This window comes from Drosophila serrata, unplaced genomic scaffold (genome assembly GCF_035046125.1).
Source record: "Drosophila serrata isolate PLE 108 unplaced genomic scaffold, ASM3504612v1 contig_295, whole genome shotgun sequence".
In the NCBI taxonomy this organism is placed as follows: Eukaryota; Metazoa; Arthropoda; class Insecta; order Diptera; family Drosophilidae; genus Drosophila; species Drosophila serrata.
In genome coordinates, this window is record NW_028257193.1 from 690,767 (window position 1) to 714,904 (window position 24,138).

The following is a 24,138-nucleotide window of genomic DNA, read 5'->3' on the forward strand; positions in this document are numbered from 1 at the left end:
ACGGTGTCCTGGCAACTTTTAAGTTATTTCAAAAATAATATTGTATATAAATTATACACAAATTAAACCTTTAAACAGTTTAGAGGTAAAATTATAAGACTCTTTTCTTGTGAAAAGCAAACCAAAAACATGGCACAAATTTCTCAAAATTTCTTCGCAGTGGAAAATCCCCGACAAGTGCTCACTTTGGCGCATGTTTTCCCTGGCACTGAGCGCGTCAAGTGTGCGGCTTTAAAAACACAAACAATCCACAGACGCGTCCCGGTGCCCACGGGTCCCGTATGCAAATGTCGTGTTGCCGAACCCAACAGCGGAGCGATCCAGAGCGTAAACAATGCACATTTTAATTTTAGCCCAGTTCGTTGCCACCAAAACATTGCACACGGAGCGCCCAAACTGGAGGGGATATGTGCCAATAAAAAGTTTGGCAAACAAAGTTGGCGTCACAAAACTGCAACACACTGCAGCTTCAGCAGGAGCAAGAGCGGGAACAGGACTAGAACTAGGACTAGGACCAGGACCAGGCCAGGACGTGAAGCCAAAAACGGAACGGAACCGCAGAGCGGCAAGATATATCTCGGCGAACTCAAGTGCTTGGAATAACCCGATTTTCGTTTCGTTCGCAAGCCCCTTTCCCCTTCCCCAAACACCTTGAAGTTGGTCTAAAAAGCAAAGTTAATTAACCCTAATTTGTATGTTGCGTGGAGCTGGAGCTCTGAGCCGCTTGGTCTCCTATGTGGCTGGCAGTCGCAATGCACAATCCACCTGTCACAGCAGCAGCCCCCAAATGCAGTTGTCCTGGCCAAAAACGACAAGGACACGGAGAGGGAACAGGGACAGGGGCGGCATAAACGCCGTATAATTTATGCATTTTATGGGGACCGCAGCAAAAGAAAACTCAGCTGTCCCAGACACCAAGATACGTGTATTATGTATGTGGCTGGCACATTTTTTTTCCACCGCTGAGTAGCTGACTCGGCGAGTGCCAGGACAACCAGGATCCTCTTCCTTTTTTCTTTTTTTGCCCGACTAGAACAAGTGAATTTTCAGAGAACCACCAAATCAGTGCAAGTCGCCGAAATGCTGTCTGCAAAAAGCTTAAAGCTGAAAGTAATGCAGAGAGCAAAGAAAACTGTCTTGGGCAAAGGATAAAAAGGTGCACAGGGAAAAACTTTGCTATTTTCGAAATGTAATCAATTGGATTTTGAAAGATTTTTATCATACTACTGCTCTTTTAAAGGAAACCAAGTTGAACATTAACTTAATTAATATTAGCAAAACACTAACTGCTAATAAGAAAACAGGTGTCCCTCTTTCTCTGTGTGCTCAAGTCAGCCTGAAGTCCTTGGGCATAGCTAAGCAACCGAATTGGGTGTCCCTATAAATATGAAAACACTTTAAAGCTGTGAAATGGGATTTTAACACAACTATAGCAGGATTCGACTGAATATTTAACGCACCAGTGAACCCAATTGCCCTACCCAAGCCAAGTGTTGTTTGTTCACCTAAAATGGCCTTGGCAAAATACCAAACTGAAAGCCGACAATTAGCAAACATAAAAGTACACTTGACGGCCATATCCTGGAGAGTAAAGTGGCAAACACGAAGGATATTGAAAAACATAACACTTGTCGCGGCTCAACATTAAAATGGAAATATTTTGCAGTTGCCATTTTTTTTTTCTTTTTGTTGCCTCCGAGGGGGAAAAGACAAGGCTAAAGGACGGCCAGCCAGTTGGTTTTTATGCCGACATGCTCACGCATTTTAATTAAGAAATTAAATTAAATACAAACTGATGCGTAACAGATTCCTCGTTACTAATTAAAATTCAATTTCTTGCCATTAAAATGAGCAGCAAAGGAAACGCGTCGGCGGAGGCAACATCGCCAATTACAAGCCAAACTCCCTTTGCGCCCCCCGGAAACCGCGCGAAGAACAACAGACCAAGGGGCAGGGAGGCGTGGCAGTGCGTCCTCCCAAATGCCACTCCCCCGCACACACACACACACAGACAGAAAGGAGCTCTGGCAAATTAAGCACGCAAAATTAATACGCAATAAAAAGGCAATAATAAAAGTCCAGGACGAGGCGAGAGTCCTCCTCCACCGTCGATAACTGAAAACAATTTGTTGTTTTTTCCTTTGCACTTCAACTCCCTGCGGGGGAGGAGGAGTTCCTCCGCCTCTAGAGCTTGGTAAAAATTGAATAATTTCTTAATGAGAGTTTGGAAAAAGTTGCAGTTCAAATTTTCCAATTAAGCTTTTATATTAAAACCGACATCTGATTGATTCGCTTAAAGGAAGTTTCCCGCTGATGCAACCCAGCGATGCGAAGCAGCGGGAAGGGGAACCACTCTATTGGAGGCTTGGAGCTATGTTCTCTCCATCCAACAATGGCAACCGCCAGCCGAGCGTACAAACAAAAGCTGAAAAATACTTGAAGCAACTATGCCGAGCTGGCCGGAGTTAAGAGTTCCGAGTTCCGAGTTCCGGGCTTGGAGCTCCTAGCATGGGGAATAGTAGAGGGCGGCAGTTTGGGTAAAATTGTTTGCTATTTGCCAGACTAAACGGCCCAACAAAGGCGCTGGACCACGGGGTTGGAGGGATTCTGGTCCAAATTACTTAAGAAAACCGTTGTTGCCTTATTGGATTAAGTACACGAAAAGCGACCGAAAGCAACGCACAATTACCAGCGGCTCTTTTATAATTTGTGCCCAGGATCTTTGGCGAAGGACTCGGCTCGCAACTTAAAGCTTAAACGCTCGCGTTCATTCTCAGGCGCTGAAATGTTTGTCTATCTGCCAAACTGCCAGCCAGGGGGCTCACCCCGTTTGCCTTTGGTTTCATTGTTATGGGCACGTCAAGTCGCAAATACTATTGGAAATCTTCTCCTGCTCTGGCTCCTGCTCTTGCTCCTTGGTGAACCCAAGCCAGCAGTTCACTAGTCCACCGTCGCCATATGCTACGGTCTCCACTCTCTGGTCTGGTGCGCGTTTATCCCAAAAACCTTGTATTTACCCTGGAGGCCCGTTTGGTGTATTGTTATACAATTTTGTTGGAATTTATTTACGGAGTTTGTACCGCACCAAATAAACATCGAAGTTGGCACAATGGAGGACTGGAGAACTAAGGGACTGGCAGGACTCGGGGATGGCCGCAGAAACAAAATCAAAACCCCAAGACCAATATCGAAGCCAAACTCTGCGCTTGGCCAAGTTATGGCTTAAATTTCTATCCCAGCTCGCAGCGAGCACGGATATCTGGCTGATTCGTGTTCTGCATGCCAAGAGGTTGTCTATATATATAACTCTATATATATATATATTTATATAATATATATATATTTCGATATAGAAGAGAGGGGTCTTTGGGGGGCAGGACAGAAACAAACAAACAAGATAATAAGTTCATAAGTATTATTTGCAATATAATCTCTCTTCCGATTCGATTTAAAATTCTCGCCAAACAGTGTCAAAGTTTTGTGACTCCTGGCCATTTCCCGGAATGGGTGCGAAAGAAGCAAACCCATTTCTTTGAGCCGGGATAAGGCCGGGGTATCCTTAGTTAATTGGACATTTCTGTGGCAAGCTGCAGCCGGGGTCGAAATGAGATAGCTGCCTTGGCTTAGGGATCAAGTGGCAAGTGGCTTTTCTCAGGGCTTAGGGGCTGATTGAGCCACCTCCCCATGGAGGAGGAGGAGGAGGAGAAAAATATGATAAGCGCCACGTTCTGTTGTCATTGCCACTGTCGCTCTTACTAATATATCCTTCCCCTACCCCAACTCAGAAAATCCCGCTCAATTTGCAGTGCAAACTGGAAATTTGTCAAGAACCTCCAGCTAATTAATCAGGCCAACGCCAAGTCGGAAGTAAACAGCAACTGCCACCTAACAGCATTTAGCTAAAGCATACTTTGGCTAACACTTGCAAACTTGGTCCTGCGGATACGCAGAGTACAGAGACAGAGTACAGGGAACAGAGGTCCTGTGGACCAAGCAAACTTTCACTGCCATCTTCTAACTGCAATTTATGAGTGCAGCGGGCCACTGGGCGAAATTTGTTTACAACTTAGGCGTTAATTGACACAGCCACAGAACAGAACAGACAACAGAACAGAACAGAATGGAGCACAACAAGGCGAAGTCTGAGCCAAACCAACTGGGTTTCACAATCCGATGGCCATGGCCAACACAATGCAACACTGCAAGCCAGGACCTCGAAGAGCTGACAATATTTATGCAGGGAAACTTTTCAAATAAAATGTAACACCTCTTCTTTGCCGGTGAGCACTTCTGCCGGTGTTGTTCCCCTACTCTTTACTCAACTTTGCAACATTCACCGCTACCGTACCTCTTTTTTGGGGTCAAAACTTGCCCCCATGGACAACTTTAATGAGGGGCAACAAGAGGGGTCCGGAATCACACCAGATTGTTGGACAATTAGATAAAATGCCCCAGCCTTTCCCAACCTACTTGAATGGCTTTCCAGAGACGAGAAATTGCAACAAAAAGAGTGCGAGTAAGCCGTAGGCATAGTAAATCAATGTCGCCTTAATCCTCGCATAAGGCACTTTATCAATCAATGCAGAAAGGATTTAGCATGAGTTTTTTTTCTCTTTGTCATCGCCTCGCTAATTCCCGACAGGGGGTTGCGAAGCGATATAAAAAGCAAAGCCGCACCCAGACGAGCTCGAGTGTGGAGGAGAAAGTAATAAGCAATAAGCGGTAAAACAAAGTAAGACCAAATAACACAGTAAATCACAGGATAAGGCCACACTCGCACTCACACTCACACACGCATCGGCAAGCCCAACACACAGATACAAGCAATCAAATTAAATCCCAATCGCACACTTTCGCAGGATGACAAGGACCCCTCGACGAACACGACGAATAAACGGCGATAAAGCGTTATGGTTCATTAGGCCCGCCGATTTCGAGGCGCTAAGGATCTGAGGTGCTGTGGCCCAGGACGAGCATGACTAGGCAACTCCCCCTCTCTCCCCCATCAGCAAGGACAATGCGTATATCATTTCACGGCAGCCTTGTCACATCATCGCCCGATGACATCGCACAAGACAGACGAGGACCAAGGCCTCAGGGTTTGGGATTGCGACTCCGTGGGCTGAGGGGTTGCAACGTGTCCTTCGGTGGACTGTTCGGTTAATGTCAATAACATGAAGTGCCGCCATATGGGAACGGTCTACACCACCACCACCGGCGGCACTCGAATGCAGCAATTGTCACCCGGCTCGGACGCTTCACAAATATTTGCAGCAGGAAATTAGTAAACCAAACACGGGTATCAGTATCCTGCACTCTGAGAAAAAATATAACCAAACGATATACAAATAATATATGGATTCAGACTTTAGTCAAGTTAAAAGATGTTTCATGTTTCAAATTGCTGAAAACCCATCTTCTAACATTATTAATAGAAAACTCTTCACAGTGTAACCTTTTCTACTTAACTTTACTAAGTGAAAAGCATTTATCCTCAGTGTGGATGGTCCCAGGACCATGTCGAAGGGCAGACAAATAAATAAAACATGCGTCGTATTTGTCAAATCTGTTGCAATTGTTCCCAGCCAGCCAGGCAGGAGTGTGACCGATTCAAAGACCAGGAGGGACCTTAGCCCTTCTGCACACCTCCCCCCTCCCGAGCAGCATAAGCCAATGCCATCGTATGGCCGGGCACGACTCATTAAACTTGCACACCCCGTCCCCCCACCGGAATACCGCTCGGAGCTGCGAACTCGATCCTGATCCCAGGAGCTGGATGGACCCTTCCACACAAAACTGTTTGATTTATTTGACACTTTGTGCGTTTGTGTCCTGACACCGGAGCTGACACCTGCGCGCCAAATTAATGCAATGAAATTTGCCAAACTTTTATGAACGAGTTAAGGCCACTACTACTGCTGACCCAGGGGTGAGCCAGCCGGGGCAGAATAATGAAGAAGAAAAGCTAAAAAAAGGAGAAAATACAATATTAATGAGTTTCCAATGTTAATAAGCCGAGCGAAGAGATGGCGAGAGAAGAGATGGGGAAATGGGCAGAGGCCGTCAGCTGCAGTCCGCTGGCGAAAATCCCTTTATAATTTCATTTTAGCCTCAACTTGAGAAATAATTTAAAAACTTTGTTATGTATTCTTAAAGTCATTTAAACGCAGACGCGCAGCACAAAGTTGTCCTGGGGGCACTTGGGGTGGCAGAAAGTATGCCAGCTAAAAAATGTGAAATTTTAGACGCTCTCGTTGATGAGCTGCTGATGAGGCGTGCGCCTCTTCCAGTAGATCAGCCATTCGGCAACCAGCAGCCTTGCCCCATCCTGCATCCTGCGTCCTGCGTCCTGTGTCCTGAGTCCTGCATCCCATCGGCCCCGCGTTATCATCTGTCAACCAAAGTCGAAGTCGGACGTTCTCAGTTTTTCAGCAGCTTCAGCAGCCTGCGAGGCCAAAAAACTTTGCGCTCGCCTTTTGTGTTTTCTTTGCTTTTCTTATTTTTTATGTTTTTGTTTTTTCATTTTTTTATATATTCTTTATTTTCCACCAGTCGCAACTTTTGCCAGAATAAAGAAAAATGAAAAATAACTGAGAAGCTGTGCCAGAAAGAACACAACAGAAGAGACCTTCTTAAAAAACAGGCAATGACACTTTGAATACTCTGCCTCAAAACTTCGTATTTTTTCTATATTTCATATATATATCTTAATTTTTTGGTTTCCCTTTTTTTCAATTAAATTTGTAATGCAAATTTAAATAGGAATTGTTAGAAGCCCCTAAGCAGAATGTAATTGAATATCATATCGAATTTTCGTTATAATTGGCAAAAGCTTTCAAGCTCAATTAGAATCGGAAAAAGTGTCACGTATCTCTAAAATGAAATTAATGTTTAGCCAAAACAAAAACATTGACAGGTTTGACACATCTCTCTACACAGGCCATTTAAAGGGATGGATGAATAAAAGTACATATACCTGTCTGGAAAAAAAAAAAAAACATAAATTATGAGGGAGGCAACATTCCAAGGACTCCTAATCCCAGACCCTACACGCTCTTGTGATTTCTCGCTTTTTCATATAGCCTCGGAATCACCGCGCAAATCGTAATGATGGAAAAAGTATCTCCTGAATATGAAATGAAGCAGCTGGACAAATGTCGACCGGCGAAAACTCGGTCCTGGCCGAGCTTGAGCCGCCCATTGCCACTTTGCGCCGGGGATAATAATAATAAAGTCGCCTCGCCTCCTGCGGTTGGACAACAGCTGCGCCTCGCTCCGTCTTTCCGCATCTCCTATCTCCTTTTGGACCTGGTCTGTACGCCGGAGAGTGCCCGAGCCGGAGCCGGAGCCGGAGCCAGAGCCCGGACAGAACGCTTTGTGCGACAGCTGGCCTCGAACTTAAATTAGCTTGTACACACAATCCGCTTTTCACAAACTTCTTATCCGTGAATTTATCTTTCATATGGCGAAGTGGAAACTTTGCCGGCTGTTTGCGGTGCCCAGGGAATTTATGGCAAAACCACCACCTCCGAGGAGGATTGTGCCTTTGATATTGTCGCCAATATAAACATTTTATCATAAAGAGATTAGACGCCGATAAGCGCCATCGTGGGCAAACAGCCAGGCAAATGAGAAACGCCCCATTCCGGAATCCGGAATCCGGGATACGGAGAGATCCCAGTACGAAACGGAGACCAAGTCCTTTGTGCCGGACCCTGATTTACGGCTTCCTGATGCCTGATGCCGGGCCCAAACAATGCCGGGCAATTTCCCCATGCGGTGAAATTAATTTGAAGCATTTGCTGGCCACCCTCCGGAAAGTGCAGTCTTGTTCGCACAGGTTCGCCAGCTGAATGGTTCCCAACAGCCAACTGCAAGGGCAGCCGTAAAATGGCCACCTCCCCTGGGCTCTCGAGGAATGGAAGCGGGCGGAGAGAGCTGAGCGAGGCAATCTGTTTGCCCAGCGGGCGAGGATTGGGTGGAGGACAGGTCCTAGAGTGGCCTGCGAGCGCATGCACTCACTGTCAGTTAAATCCCGGCGCTGCATTACGACATCCCTTCCGCCCTTCCACCATCCCCTGACCGACGACCCGACAAATGTCTAAAGATAAAGCTGCAAAAATATTTTAACCTCCTTTGGCAGCATGTCGGCTGTCGGAGGACACTCACCGAGAGACCAGGACCCGGGCCACAAGTAGCCCGCAGTGCATCCTCATTGTTGCCACTGCACTAAGCAATGTTTTTCTGTGTTGTGGTCTTTTCCATATTTTATATGCGGCCGGACAAAACAGAAGACACAATACCAAAAAACACGCAAAGGACCCAGCATCCAAGTCCGGGTACGAGTCCAAGTCCATGTCAATTAGCTTGGAGTGCTCCTCCGCTCGAGAGCTGGCAAAGCCAATGCCAATGCGCTGCAAATTAAAATTGCTCAGCTCGTCAGTTGGCCGGCATTAGGCGAGTGCCATAATGAAATGGCTTTCTACTCTACTCTAGGGCGGGACAAAATGAAAGAGCGTACCATCCGTGGATTCTAATGAAGTTCCTGCTTCTGTTCCAATTTCAGTTGCAGACTGAGAAAGAGTCACTTTATTTTATTAGAAACCTGTTTGCCAAGCATTTGCACACAAATTAAATATGGTCCGCTGCTGGGGGCACCGGCTAAGTGGTTTCCGCTGCTGCCATTAGCTGTCGCTAGCAATTCAATCAGGCCAGTTAGCCAGCTCAAAAGCGATGGCCAACTTTGCAGACACGTTAATCGGGCCAACACAATTTCTTCATTTGCAGCGTAACTTTTTAATATCACCTCGACGATGATTATGACCCTGGCCCACAGATGTTGCCCGGTCAAAAGGAGCCAGGCAACAAGTTTTCCCTTGTGGCCAGGGCTCGTTCTACCAAGTCTGGTAAGGTTTTTTTTTTTGTATTTTTTTGGTAGCACACACACATACACATATGCAGTGGATGGCCCATAAGCGGCACATTGCGTCCGTCTGCGTCTGCGTTTGAGTGCGATGCCATCTCTGGCATTAAATGCTGCAATAAACCGGAATCGCTGGCTTGGATAGAGAAACTCTGGCTTCTTCTGTGACTAATGTCAACTCCTGACATTCATGGCAATAAAATTTCACTCCATGCAGCATATCAGCCCTTTGGTAGATTTGTACGGCTTGGTTTTATGTTTATGATTTAATTGTCAATAAAATAATCATTTGCAAGCCCTTTTGCCACTGCAACCGCAGTACGTGTCAAGCTGAATTCCAGCAAAATTTTTACCCATAATCGAGTGTGGGTAAAAGGCAAAAGGATAGATCGATGGCACAGGCAGTAACAAAATTCCACTGAGGGAAAATATTTGAATAATCAAAATCAGACAAAAGTGCCTTTGAACTGTTTTCATTTTAGTTAACAGATTCTTGTAAAGAAAGCCAAAGTTCCGGAAGCCAAAGCAATAGAATTATAGATCGAACCAGAAATCAATCGCTTTGAATGAATAGATATTCCCGGATCTTCGGGTCGGAAATGACTCCTTCAATGCGTTTTTCACTTTTAACTGAAACTATAATACCCAGCGAGGATAGGACATAGAAAGCTAAAACTTTCGTGTGTCCTTCCACAGGAAACATTTGACTTAATAAAGTCTGTATTATTCTGAGACCACAAGATACAAATTCCGTTTTTGTTACATTTCGAATCAAAGGACATATCCTACATCTTTAGGTATTTCTTTGCGTGTAAAACAGGGCCAAAATAAAGCGACTAAAACTGTGGGGGGCCCTCAGGAACTGAGAGTCCTGGCTGGCACTTAAGTTATTGACGAGATAAAGTTGAGGATTTTGTGTGCATTTTTGTGAAGTGCCAGACGAAGCCCATAATGACGCAGGCAGAGTGGAATATGGAGATGGGATATGGAACAAGGAAGCATCTGGATCTGGATCTGGAGCTGAAGCTGAAGCCGAAGCTGAAGCTGAGGCTGGAGCAGGCACAGAGCTGGCTGAGATGATGGCGTTGGCGTTGATGTTGTCGACAGTTGTGATGCCTGTCCCGACATCATCTCACGTAGGGAGATGAAGCAATATGTGTCCGGGACGAAGGCTTCAAGTGTTCCCGTTCCTGGCCAAGGGAGTCGTCCTGTGTGTGTGCGTGTTTGCTGGCAGGTCTAGTTTGTTTGCTCAAATGCTCCTTTGGTCCTCTGCTCATGACACCAGAAGCAGGACAACAGCCAAATCAAACAACACGGAAAAAGTGGGAAAGGAAGGCGAAGGAAACCAATAAAAAGCCAGGCGAAACGGAGGCGGAAAAGAAAACATTGTGGCCAAGCAGCAATGCCAACATAACCAGGATACACAGAAACAAACATAATAATAGTTTTCCTTTGGATAAGATATTCGATAATGAAAGTGATAAGGTGCAGGAAAGACTTGAACAGAATCCCTCTTCCTTAATTATGTCACAAATGTCAAGTGTTGTATAAATAACTTGCAGGACATTAGTTCGTATTAAAGGGGTAAGAGCTAATGTGTATTCAATTTTAAAAAGGTTCCAAGTACTATTTTGAAGAGCCCTTTGATGTGTAAATGGGTTTATTGAACTGATGATTAATCTTATTGATTTATTTCACTGTGTAGATGTTGGCATCGCCCCATCGATTTTCACTTGAGCTGGCGAACGCGCCAAGCAAATTCTCTGGAGTCGCACAACCAAATGCGCGTAAATTTTGCTTAGCGCGCAATTCAAGTGCAAATACTTGACACCGCCGCACCTAAGCCAAGGAGAAGAGTGGAAAAAAATGGATTGGGTATGGGTATGGGTAAGGGAATGGATTGATGGATGGAGGAGCACCCACTCAGACTCCTGGCGATGCCATCAACTCGTAGGCGCGCTGCCTCAAGAGCCTCTCGATGCCACGTCCTCGTCCTCGTCCTCGTCACACGTCAATATCCTTTTTGCGGTTTTTTGTTTTGCTTTTCCAACCCCATAAACATTCTGCAACTTTTCCGCCCCACTTGCCGATATCCTTTGTTGGCCTTTGTTTGTACCAAAAGAAGTTTTTGCACTGATGTCTGATTTATTTGCATTTAGTTTGCGGTCCATGCAGTTAATTAATTTCACTTACTCTCTAGCAGCCAGAGTGTTATCTCCCAAACGGAGGAGCTAGGGTGGAAATAAGTTTCGTATCGAAAGTTTTTGGGTTAAAGTTTCGCATACCTATGTCAAATTGATTAGTTGAGTCGGACAGCTGAATCCGAATCCAGGGATCCCCAGATTCTCCCCCGGGGCTCCAAGGGGAAACAGATAATTTGATTGTGTGATTTATGTCACAATATATATTCAGCATTAATGAAGATGAAGGATACGGGAACTCTGTCCGGGCGTTTTGCACTTCATTAATTGTGCAAGGATGCGGTGCAGAAAAAACTAAACCCGAAACAAGCGAATAAAAATGGGGGAAATGGGAATTGACTGCAACTGTCGGGCAAACCGCAAATGCAAATGCAAATATTTGAAAGAGCGGACCGGAGATGGGATGTCTGTTAACTGGACTGCAAGCCAAACTAATTGTTACTGACACTCGCAGTGGCGGCAGCTTCTGTTCAGTTTTCCATCCATCCAGACAAACGTCCTGCAGCAATTGAAGGAAAAAAAACAACAGAGGAGCAGGAGCAACTAGTACTGGCGAGGAGATGAGTTCTCGAGACAAAGTAAAGTTATTTGCGGTTCATTATTCACTTTTGGATTTTATTTCCTTGCGGTGCCGGTCGAGGCACGATCGAAGACAGTGATGGACAGCAGATTGAAGTCCGTTCGAGACACGTCGCCGTCGCTCCGCCGGTTAACCCATCCTTTAGCCATGCCAAAGCTGCATGCAAAATGACCCGACAATGGAGCACCGAAGCGGATTCGGATTCTTACATTCAAATCCAGGCAGTGACGGAGAAGGGAACCAGTCGACGAGACATCGCTTAAATTGGGAAATTCAGCTTGGCTGCATCCGAGGCAGCGTTCGAGGAGCATTTTTGCTCTTTGCTTATTCATCTAGCAAGTTGAAAAATAAATTAATAATGCGTTCTTGCCACTGACGGCAGCTGCAGCCGCAGGAGGAGGAGAGCGCACGGAGGAAAACTCAACTGAGACACTGTCAGGGACTTGGAAAATTTCGTGCTGAGTTTTTTGCGCGCTAGCTTCTCATACATATATAAATATATATACGTGGTTCATACTCTATTTCTCGCATTCGTCTCAGGCGAACCCGGGACCACGTCCATCTGCATCTTCTTGCTGCCGACACCCCTGGCCCTAAAATTTAATTGCATCTTTTTCAACAATTCTAGCACGAAATGAAAATTCATGCAAACGCTGCTCAGATAAAAACGGAATCCCAAAACCAGTCCAGGACGGGGGGAGCCAGCACAAAAGGAAGGGCGAATGGCCAGAGGAATTTAAGCTTTCAGTTTAGTTCAGTCAAGATATGAATACTAATAGCCACTGGAATGTTTGAGTAGCCAAAGGACATTGCACTGCCAGTGCTTCTGTCAAGGAACTCGGCCAGATCCCAAGACATTGGGCCGGTAGTTGGTGTTCGGTGGTTACTGCTCCCTGCTGCCGGTCGGTCCTTTTGCGGGCAATGTCATTACTCTTATTTGATTCCGTGGACATTCGCATAAATGTCAGATTGGGTTTATGCACAGGCAAAAGTTGAGTCCTTGAAATGCATTTAAATGCAAAAAGGACCGGCCTAAGAGGACGAGGACTGGCCCTAGACAAAAACGAGGCGAAGAAAAGCAATTAGCGAAATTAATTGCTCAAGTTTCGCTTTGAAATATTCATCCGTGAGATTAATTCGCCGGTCGACAAAGCTCCGTCATCGAGCGTCCGCCCGGCCGCCCGTCCGCCCGCAATTTGTGGCTTTGTCAATTGAATGGCTTTGCGGCCTGGCCCGCTGATTGACTTGGCCCTCTTCGTGCACGCGATTGAATTTGCAACTACGGCCAAGGACCTGGGCCTGCCACAGGTAACTGTGGGTGCTAAGGAATATAGCTTTCTTTCTGGCAAAAGTTGCTACACAGAGTTATTAACTGGCAAGTAAGAAACTATGTAATTCATGAACTGAATACTCATTTTTAAGCCAAGATTAATTATTACTTCACAGTGCTATACTTAAAGGTTATGAAATACTTTTTGGGAGAAAAGATTTTTCTAATATTTTGAATGATGATTGTCTGAACTTACCGCTCTCGAAGTGCAGCGCCATCATAGCGATGGCCAGGAGCAGGGTGTGCGATAGATTCCTCATGGATATCTGCCGCTGATCGCGGATATATCCTGGCTGGCTAATTGTCCTCGTTCCTGCGGCCATTTTACTTGGCTCGCTACAGGGGCAGTTGAAGTGGATGTGGCTGAGACGAGGACTCTTGAATTTATAAGCAATGCTGCTGCTGCTGTTGCTGCTTCTCGTCGGCTTAGTGAGGTGCATTGAATTAATTATTTCATTGCTGCACACGAATTTGCAGGCCGCAGATTGTGTTGCGGGCAACAGAGGGAGCCCCGGGTTCTTTTCGTTCTTGTTTCTAGAATTCAGTTTCCTTCGACTACCACTTCTCCTTTGCCGACGTCTTCGACTGCAGCACTTACGGAATTTTAATTATTCAAAATAGGTTTTTAGCACAGCAGGCGGCAGGCGGCAGGATACTACAGGTTCGGTTCGTGGTTGCGGGGCTGCACTGCTTTAATTGCTTGTTTTGCTGCAATGCATTTTCCTGGGGCGTTGCAAATTTATAGCTGCAAAATACAAGGAAAACGATATGCGTTAGTTTTCTGCATGACCACAGAGAGTCCCCTCTACTCTATAGTATAGTATAGTATGTGTGTGCTCCAGGATCTATGTGCTGGTGTCCTGTGTAATGCAGCTAAGCCGCCGTGCCCAAATACATAATTCCTATGCAAATAAGCGTGGCCCAGCACTGAAATTTATGTGCGCACAGCGTTTTGCATATCTGCACACAGAATAGAGGCGACCAAGAGCGAGATATGTCCTAATACACTGAAAAAAGTTTGTATTTCTAAAGATTTGTGTAAGCTAATAGTAACTAACTGTAAGCTATATCATTGAGTTCAAAGGAAACTTCTTATAATTTCTGAAATTGTAGAAATTTAAGAGATAGTTTCAGATTTTATGCTTATATTTAAATATGGAATCTCGATTTTAGTGCTTTTCTATCCTATTGTTTCCGTTTCTCCTGCAGTTTATAGGTTTCTCATGGCTTCAAATCTTTTGTACATTAAGATCCAATTTTAATGTCAAATTTTACTGCTTTTAGTTGAATAAAAACTGACTTCTTTTTCCCACTGTGCACATACGAACATCCGTATATATTGGAACCGCTCTTCTTGGACTTTTTTCCACAGGCGAATAAAACTCAAGCAGAGCGTAAAAAAATATAAACGACGGCAGTCAGGCAGGCAGGCAAACAGGCAAAAAACAAAATGCCAACGCAGGACAAGCTGCCAAATTAACAGAAATTTGGATCGTAGCCCGAACTTTTAGTCTCTGCAGGATAGTGCACAGGACTCTCTCTCTCTCTCTCGGTCCCCTCCTGCCCTGCCCTGCAGTGACAGCAAGCCAACTGAAATAATCCCGCAAAATATTGTGTGCGCATTTCGGATTTGTTGTCTTTGATTTGGCGCGGTTTTTCAGCCATTCCTGTATGAGTTTTTCTCGATTTTTATTCAACGTTTTTCTTGCCTTTTTATTTTTTGTTTATTGTCATTTCTCTCTGCTTAATATGTTTTGGCAGTTGCGCATTTTGGGGTCCCGCAGCATACCCGCGAATGCTGCCAATATGAGGCTCATAAACAATTCTATTAAAATAAATGTAGCATATTTATAGCGGCCTCGATTCGTGAGTCGCCCAAAGTGAAAGCAAAAGCAACTTAAATGCTTTATAAATCGACTCGAATTTGTATTCCTTTCTATGTGAAGACTCAACCCAGACATAGGTAAGGAAAAAGCCCACAACAAGAACCAGCAAAAGAAAACAAAAAACAACCGAAGCAACAAATTTTGATGAAAGGTTCTGCCAGGGAAAATATTGATAAAGATGGCCACAAGGAGGGGCGTCGAGGAAACATGATTGATTTTATGTATTCGGGCCATAACAAAAAAAAAAGAAAAGACCAGAAGCAAGCCTAGGGAGTACAGGCTCGAAGGAGCAATGATGATGATGATGATGACGAGCGGAGCAATGAGTGACCGCTTGGCCAACAGGACAGGAAATACGCAAAAGTACACAAGGATATTGCGTACCCAAAGCAATACGAATATACGACTTTTATGCGCAAGACACAACAAATATTCAAGAGGAGCCAAAAGCCCACCAAATGAAAATCGAGAAACCGAAGGCCGCAAAAACCGCACGCACACTTGGTTTGGAGGGGCAAGGGTGTGCGTATGAGGAAATTTGTGTATTTGCCATAAAATAATTTATCAATTGGAAAATTTCTAGACAGACCCCCCTCTCTCTTTCGGCGGTGGGGAAGTAAAAGGAGTAAACCAGGGAAAATTGCCCAAGTATTTTTGCTATCGCCACCCTACCATCTCGGTCTGTGTGTGTGCGGCGGCCCAGTCTGTGTATTTGAGGGTAAAATTATGACAGGAGGAAATAAAAAAGCATAAATTTATTACCGAGTCGAGGACGATGACTACTAAAACTTGGCCACAGGCCCGTGGGGAGCACTCGCTGCAAAGTAAAGATCATAAATAATCGAAAGGGCGACAATATTGGCGCAGGACAATGACAATGAGGGGAGGGAGAGAGAAACCCAACCGAACCGAACCCTGACGTTTTGTGGAGCATATAAATATGATTCGATTCGATTCGATTCGATTTGGTCGATGGTCGAATTAAAGAGGTCCTCCGTCAGCGGACACAAGGGGTTTCCGTGGAACGGCGTAGCCAGAATAATTGTACAACAATTTGCTGTAACAAGGATATCAAATTTGCACAAGCTGAAACCGAGCGTGGAGACAGCACTGGCAACAGTGACTGCGAACAAAATAAAAAGGATAACGAGCACAATAAAAGAAATGAAATCGTAGCCCCCGAAAACAGTTTGCTAATTGGACAAGGCAACCGAAAAATGAAAGCCAAGCAACAAGAGGATATACGCGCCAAGGATTCCCGACCGCCGTGTGTGACCCAAAAGCCAAATCTGCCGGCTCCTTTTTTTTTTGCTCCCTCTCACCATCCCCATCCTCCACTCAGGCTATTCAAATGCAGGAGAAAAAAAAAATAACAGAAAAGGACAACAAAAAATTCCCTTGAAATGAAATAAAAGAGATTGGCTTAGTTAGGTCTAATTTCTCCGGGCAGACAAAGTGCTTAAAAAATAATTACACGCTGGCAATCAGCAAGTTGCGGTTCCACAGGAAACAGGAAACGACGGACACGCGACGTCATCCGTCCGTCTGTCCGTTTGTCCGTCTCAGTAGCAACCTTCCGGCGGTGCTGGTGATCTCGCTCGACTTTCCAGGACGCAGGACGCAGGACGCTGGCGGTGTGTGACTCGTTAGCAATTGACCGCTTGCTGGCACGTCAAATTCAATTTAGTTTGCTGGGCCCCGAAAATGCCATGCCGCAAATTCGCCAACTTACAAGTAATTAGGCAGCTCCACTGCAGCTGACCACGCCTCCGCCCACAAGGCGGCCAAAGGCCATCCCCACACACACATATTCACATAGAAGCACACCCACTAAAATACACAAGCAAGGACATCGAGGACACGCGTCGTCAGCTGCTTTGCGTGGACGATGGCATCGTTTGCTTGATTGTCATCGCCACAATGGCGGGTAGATGCAACTGTAGTTTTATACACTACAAAAAAGGAAGAAATATTAAAAGGACCTAAAAATCTACCTTTAGTTCACAACTTTAACTATCACTTTGTTTTGCCTTAACTGTCTTGAAAATTAGATGTTTTCAATTTGAAACTCTGCTGGCCGTATATAAAAATTGTATACTAAAATTCTATAGTTCGGTTTCATATTTACTCACATCCTTGTAATCCCTTAGACATCATGTCGGAAGCCTGGCCCTGGAGAATTTTAATGCAGCGCCTTTTAAATCTTTTACGCCAAAAGCAGACCGCCAGACCAGGCACAGGAAGAGAAGGCATTGACATAACCAAAGCCACCTTCTTGGTGTTTGCAGTCTTCATCATGTGTGCCACTTCCTGGGGTCCACTGATCAGCAGGAAGCCATTGAGTGCCAGGTGCCACAACAACCAGGATGGAGCTCAACCAAAGCCCCAGCCACCGGCCTTCAACTAAAGGATCTTGAAGGATTCTTAACCATGATGGCTTTCAAAATCGGTTAGTAGAATAAATGTTTAGATCAGTGAAAGAATTTTCATGATCTTTGAATATCTTTCAAAAGACTTTGAATGCTCTTAGATCACTCAATTGTTTGCAGTGCAACTAAAGTCAGTGTAGTGGTGTTGCAGTAGTTTCCGTTGTCGTTGGCTAATTGCACATTGTTCAGAGATGGTTGCCGGCAGCTACGATGGCACGAGTAGCTTTCTTTGCCGCTCTCTGTCTCTGTCGCCTTTTTACGTGTTTGACATGCACTTCGGCCGGGGTAATTACCAATTTGTGGCGCCAATTTGGCTGCCCATATCCGCCGCACCAAGTAACCAAGTCACCCCCAGCTCAGCTGAGGCAGTCGCAGCCGGCAAAATTTAATTAGTTTGCCATCCAAATGCTCTGTCACAGTATCTGGATAGTAGTCAAAGCAAATGACACTTTGCAACAAGGACCTCGGACTCAGAGTCGGACTCCGAAAGGACTGTAGACTAAGGGACAAGGAGCCAAAGGAACCAAAGGAGCCAAAGAGACATTCGATGGCTAGCCGCAGACATCGCGCAATTATGAGCAATCGCAGCTATCCCTTTGACCCTTTGTAATCTCTTTAATGGCAGGACATTGACGATGGCAACACGGGCCGACGGCAGCTGAAATAAAAGCTTACGGCCCCAGTTTAATTTACTTCAAGTGGCCGTCAATTAATTTAATTTAAGCCTCTCGCACAAAGCATGATTACACTTTGACACTTTGACAACGGCCAGCTCACGGACGATCCGCATATCCTGGTGTATCCTGGTGACCCAGGCCCAGAAACGAGTCCTGTTGCGAAAACAGTAAGCGGGGCCAAAAGGTTGCCAGGGCAATCGATGTCACATCTCTCATTTTCATTTTCCCCAATTGACCCGGCTTAAGCCAAACTTTAATTAAAGCAACTTTGGCCAGACGCATAAATGTCGATGCACTTGCTCTCTGATTTATGCACCATTTTTCTGGCTCCCAACGGCAGTCACTCAAAACTGCCAAGGGGATAACACAGGACACTCGACCACAAGCGCATACAAATCACTACACTTGGGAAAAAAGCTCAATCGGCAGACATAATTTAATTCAGTCTTTTTAAAGACAACTGAAAATCAATCAATGTCAATTGAATTAAATTGAATTGATATATAAAACTAATCTGTGAAAAACTTGTGCAGTCTTTTCTAAAACCTATTTCATTGGGTAATTGGATAATAAATACAGAACATCTAAAGGACTTTGTTTTAAAAGTTAAAGCCTCTAGACAATAATTAAAATTCCAAATTCTAACCTAATTGATATCGTTCTCTCGTATTTGAGAAAAAAACAACATAAGTGCTTTGGCAGTACGATGTTTTTCTACAAACTGTGATAGTGATTTTTACCTCTGTGCAGAAGCAGGGATAGCAGCTGTATTCGATTTCAAGGACACTCGATGGGGCAGCTGCCTCATCCGCATCCGGATGCTGCTGGCGCTTCTGCTGGTAGCCGGAAGAGCTCTTCACAGTTTATAGCTCCAAGTGGCCGTTGGCAAGTGCAAGTGGAAATTCTTGAGCGCACTCAGCTCTTCAACTGATTACGGTTTGTTTTCCATGCAAGCAACACTTCTACGCCCAGGGGGGGGGGAGAGAGTGAGCCAGGACAATCGGCAAGGATACGAGGCTACAGGCTACGGACTACGAAATACGTAATACCGGATGTGTGTACGTGTGCGAGCTTAATGCGCTAAAATGATTAAGCTGACACTCTGGGCAACAATCGAAACTGGGCCTCTTTTTAATTGGCCCAAACGAAAATCGTTGGAGAGGTTAATGAAAATTTGATTAAACGTCTAATTGATTGGCGGTCTAGCGTGCAAGGCATTGATTTTTGTGTCTGGCCAACGGGAGGGCATTTTTAATTTGATTAAACTCAAGACGCTGCAAATATTTAACGCTAATTAAACTCGACAACCAACAGAAGCCATTCAATGGACATGCCAAGGACTAATTAAGATTTTGTCAATTACTTATGGCGAGTGCCACGCCCAAGGAAGGAAAAGGAGAAGGAAGAGGTGAAGCGGAGGAAGGTCCTGACGCAGCAAACTGCACGCTTCACTGTATCCTCTTTCTACTTATTTGTGGGTGACCGTATATACGGTGTATGTGTGTGTATGTCTATGCAATCATTAAAATTAATTTATTGGTTTCATTAACTCGACTGCCGAGTCTTTAGCAGCTCGGAGAGCACATTAGGCGCTTCAACGCTGCTCCCCCTTTATCCCCTGAAAGCTGGAATCCCCATCCTTTTCCGCTGCCTTCGAAGCCAAATGACACTCCGACGACACTCTGTTTTATTTTGTGCGGCAGCCAAGCCAAAATCCGTTGAAAGCATAAGCCAGAAAACAGAGGCAGCGGGAAATGGCTCCCTGGTCCGCCCTCGTCGAAGCCTTTTGCGCTTGGCTGACCAACAATGAAAATATAATGTCGTCGGATCTACCCCTCCAGTCCCCCCAGCCCCTGCCTTATTGTCAGTGGCCACAAAAATGGCAAAAAAGAATGAAACAAAAGTGGAGAATGGCGCTAAATGAAAATGAACTAGAAATAATCATCATTAGGCAGGCTGGGGGGAGGTCACCTTTATGAACTTTGTCAACAAGTACCTACTTTCTCGGCCAGCTTTTGGCCTTAAATTTAACATTCGGAGAGCTAAGCAAAAGTTACAAGCCAAGTCCAACTAACTTGGTCCATAGAGTTGCAGGAACACAGGGAAACATATAGAATTGCATGCCTAAATTTGAGCTAAGAAAAAGTAGTTTGTTAAGAGAACCAAAACAAGGAATTGCTGTACTCAGAAAATCTGTAAAAAGTAAAGGATATAGAGTTTACAACCATTTACAATCAAGCTGAGAACATTTCCCTAAAAATAGTCTGGATTATCAAAGGATTTCCATCCAAAATACTTATAATTTCCATTAATCTAAACACTTGTATTCACCCAGTACACTTTCCCATTAACCGGTAGCTGTCAGGACTCTGTCTATATCTAAGCGGCTTGACACCACCACCACACTGCACCACACACCACCCGGTGGTGCACTTGCAGCCCCATTCGAGGAAGGCCACCCGCTTGATGCATTGCACTTTGGCGTGTTGCTGACGCCGCGGGTGAGCTGCGACTGCCGCAGTGCATTTGGCAAATAAGAAAAATTGCATAAATTTCATTAAACTCGAAATGTCAAGCAACTGTCAGTGGCCCCCCAACTCCGCGGCCCTATACCATTCCATGGGGGTGTGTGCACTATATGCAATATACATATATGCCTTTACATCAGCAATGTGGGCTGTCTGGGCCGCGGCCTGGCAATATTAAAAATTGTGCACCAAAATCCCCAAAGTAATTTATTAAGATGCCCCATGATGTTTCCACGTTCCGCTGTTTTTTCTATATTTACACCATTTTGTAGGGTATTGTAATTTCAGTTAGAAGCTTGAAACAATATGAAGGAGTCATTTCCGACCCCATAAACCATATATATTATTGATCAGAATCAACAGGGGAATTAATCTAGCTAAGTTCCGTAGAAATTAATTTTTTCAAAAATTTGAAAATTTTATAAGGGGTTACTCGTTAAAATTCAAAATTGACAAAAATGTTCACTTTGTTCCATTTTAAAATTAAAAATGCAGATTTCTAAGCCTATCAAAAAGTAGCATAGAAAAGCTTTCCGAATTGAATTTAATGCATTTTTGGTTGAGATATGATGATTTGAATAATCAAATTGAAAGGGTATATAACCTTCGGCCTTCGGAAGTTATCTTTTGTTACTCTCCTTACTTTTTTTATTTATTTACGCGCCGCTGACTTCACGCCATTAAAATACACAGTGCAACCTACATAGCGAACCCATTTTATATGCAAAAGTTGAAGGGACCATGGCGGGACACTTTCCTAGAACAGCTGCCTCATTGGAGTTTGAGCTTTATTTAGCCGGGCAGCAGACTCAAATGCGTCTTAAGGACAAAAGGATACAGGAGTCTGAGTGACAAGAAAGCGTCGCAGATGAAAATGCACTGCAAATAAGTCCAAATTTGATTTTTTAAAGTAGAGAAGCCTTACATTTGCTCAAAATTTTTAGAGATAAATCATTGCAGACTTTGGTGACTGAAACACTCGTAAATAATACTTTTTGCTTAGTAATTTATTCAAAAGGATACATAAAATATGGTAGAATAAAGACTACATTTATTGACTCAATACAGCCACGATGAGTCTTTAATTTTTAGCTCAGTGCAGAGATGTAGATAAAGATGGCACTCCTAGTGGCCGACTAATGCATCTGCAGAGCAGCTCCCGGCAGGATCGCATTCATCGTTAGCATCCTGACATTTATATGAGCTTCTGGCCTGGCCTGGCCTGGTCTTAGCCATTTTTGGCTTTGATTGCAATTCGCAGTTTTTGTGGCCAAGGCATTGTCATAAATTACTTTGCATTTGCTGCCATCCTTGTGGAGTGTATAGCTGTGTGTGGCTGTGTATTTGAAAATCGTAAATCAAACGAGTGTGAGTGGAAAGAAGAAAGGCGAACGAGGAGGCGGAGGCAGCGTCTTTGCCACACTGCGTATGTGTGATATTTCATAAGCGTGTCATGAATTCTAATTACCTTCTGGCAATAGGAGCAATTGCTATTTCTACGCTTTGCTTAGCCTCCTCGCTCGCTTCGCTTTTTGCATTTTATGCGCACACAATTCATAAATTTCGTTTTTAAATTGCTTTTCAAACTTTTTACACACCCATACACATTCATATATTAGCCTTGTAGAGGAGTTGGCATATTAAATTCCATGCAATGCAATGCCATGCCAATGAAAAGAGCATTAAATAATCAGAATTATTTTAAAAATTAGCAGATAATGTGAATAATTAAATTCAAGCGCATGCATAACTACATGATAGCATGCAAATTTAATGCGAAAACACAATAATAATAATAATAATAATCAACATTGCTATTTTTTCCTCTATTGCATATTTCAATGTTTCCTTTGTTGCACTCTCCACTATATGTTTTCCCTGGATTTTTCCACATGTCCCTGGCATTTATTGGCCAGCATTCAGGGGCCGGGATTCACTCGGCCATTTCCCCCGTTAACGTCATAATCTGCGTTATGCAGTTTAGCGTATCAATTACCGCATATATTGCTGCAAAAACTGGCATGTGAATAAAATATATTGCCCAGTATGTGTCCAGCTCATCAGTGAATGCGATGGAGATAGTGCGGCTGAACAGAGAGCTTAAATGAATAGTGAATAAATGCACACTCCAAAGGAGAGTCTCGACTACGCGTTACCAGCTCCCCTCCTCAATGAATGCTAATTGATTTTACAGCATATATATATGTAAAAATAGGTAGATAACTACATAAGCCATAACATAAAAGGTTTAATTGGTGAAAATGTTTCCGGATAAGTGAGCTTTTTTCTTGCTTTGTCTCTTGCATACCGACATACCCTGCTACCCTGTAGCCATGAGGAATATGATTTAAAAAAAAACGCAAAAACCAGGCCATCATTTCAGTGAAAATAAATTTACAATTTTTCGCATGCAAAAACAGCGATTTCCTTGGCCGTACGTACGTACAAATAATAAATGTACAATATACCGGGCAAATCAAAAATTGATTTGACTGCCATGCGGTAAGTACAGTTGAAAGCGACCATTGAAAGTTGGGGCCGGTTGGGGTGGTGAATAATTGAATGGGGGCCCTGGTCAACAGAACAACGCTGATGACATGAAAAATTCATTAAACGCGTCAGGCCACAAAAAGGGGCAACCACAATGGGTGGCAACTGCAAATTGCAAAACGAGCCACTAACGTGTGGCGGGGTGGGGCGGGAAAACTAGCATTAGAAATCTCAAATTTTCAAAAATTCATTTAAAACAGGACACGGCAGAACGGCCAACATGTCACACATGATACCCGAAGGAATGCCTAGCCGAGAGGCTCAAATTAACAAAATGCAGCACCACATGAAGTCTGACAAATATTTGCCTCGTTTTGTGTCCATCGGCATTGGCTTAGTTAATAAATTAGTAAAATATTCCGGATCCTAACAACGTTGTTTGGTCAACCGGTTGTCATACGGCCTGGCGCGACAATGGCTATGATAATAGAATTTTTGTCCACATTTTTGTTCACATTTCGGCATGACCAACAGCTGCAATAATAGTAATAATAATTATAAGAGGAGCAAAGGCATCGCCGGCCACACCCGGGCAACATCACATCATCATCATCATCGGAGGCAGCTGAAAATATGTTAGACAAGCGCCAACATTAGCAAAGTGTTTGTAAAATATGCCAACAACTCGATTTTCCAGCTTGTTATGGGAATATACACACCTACACACATGCACATACACTCACTCCCCTAGCAGTATTCTAAATATTTTTCAAAAAATGCCCACCATAAATGCAGATACAGGTGAATGTATAAAATAGGGACCAAAGTAATAGCAACAGGAATATATATATTATATTTTTGCAGCTTTTCCGTATACATCGTTTTTTTATAGATCATGTACATGAATATAATAGTAAACTTTGCTTTTAGGATATGTATTTATTGCAGTTATACTAAGAGGTATTTCCACGTTTAATTTAATAAACAACTTCATTTTAAATGAATCTTCAATAAACTATATATATTTAAAATACATCCAAAAATACTTCATTCAACATTAGGAGTATTCTGCATATTGAATGTGTTGTTAAAAT

The 24,138-nt window shown here is 43.9% G+C and overlaps 2 long non-coding RNA genes across 2 annotated transcripts in view; one reads left to right on the forward strand and one right to left on the reverse strand.

Annotated features, from left to right (window-relative positions):
* Positions 1 to 13,176: 13,176 nt before the first annotated feature.
* Positions 13,177 to 24,138, reverse strand: part of LOC147643047 (uncharacterized) — a 65,882-nt gene continuing 54,920 nt past the window's right edge. The window contains exon 3 of the long non-coding RNA XR_015272623.1: positions 13,177 to 13,779. This is a non-coding gene — a long non-coding RNA (uncharacterized LOC147643047). The remainder of the gene's footprint in view (positions 13,780 to 24,138) is intronic.
* LOC110177438 (uncharacterized) lies at positions 16,892 to 17,432 on the forward strand. Its single transcript, XR_002319302.2, has 2 exons — positions 16,892 to 17,012; positions 17,071 to 17,432. It is a non-coding gene; the product is annotated as an uncharacterized LOC110177438 (long non-coding RNA).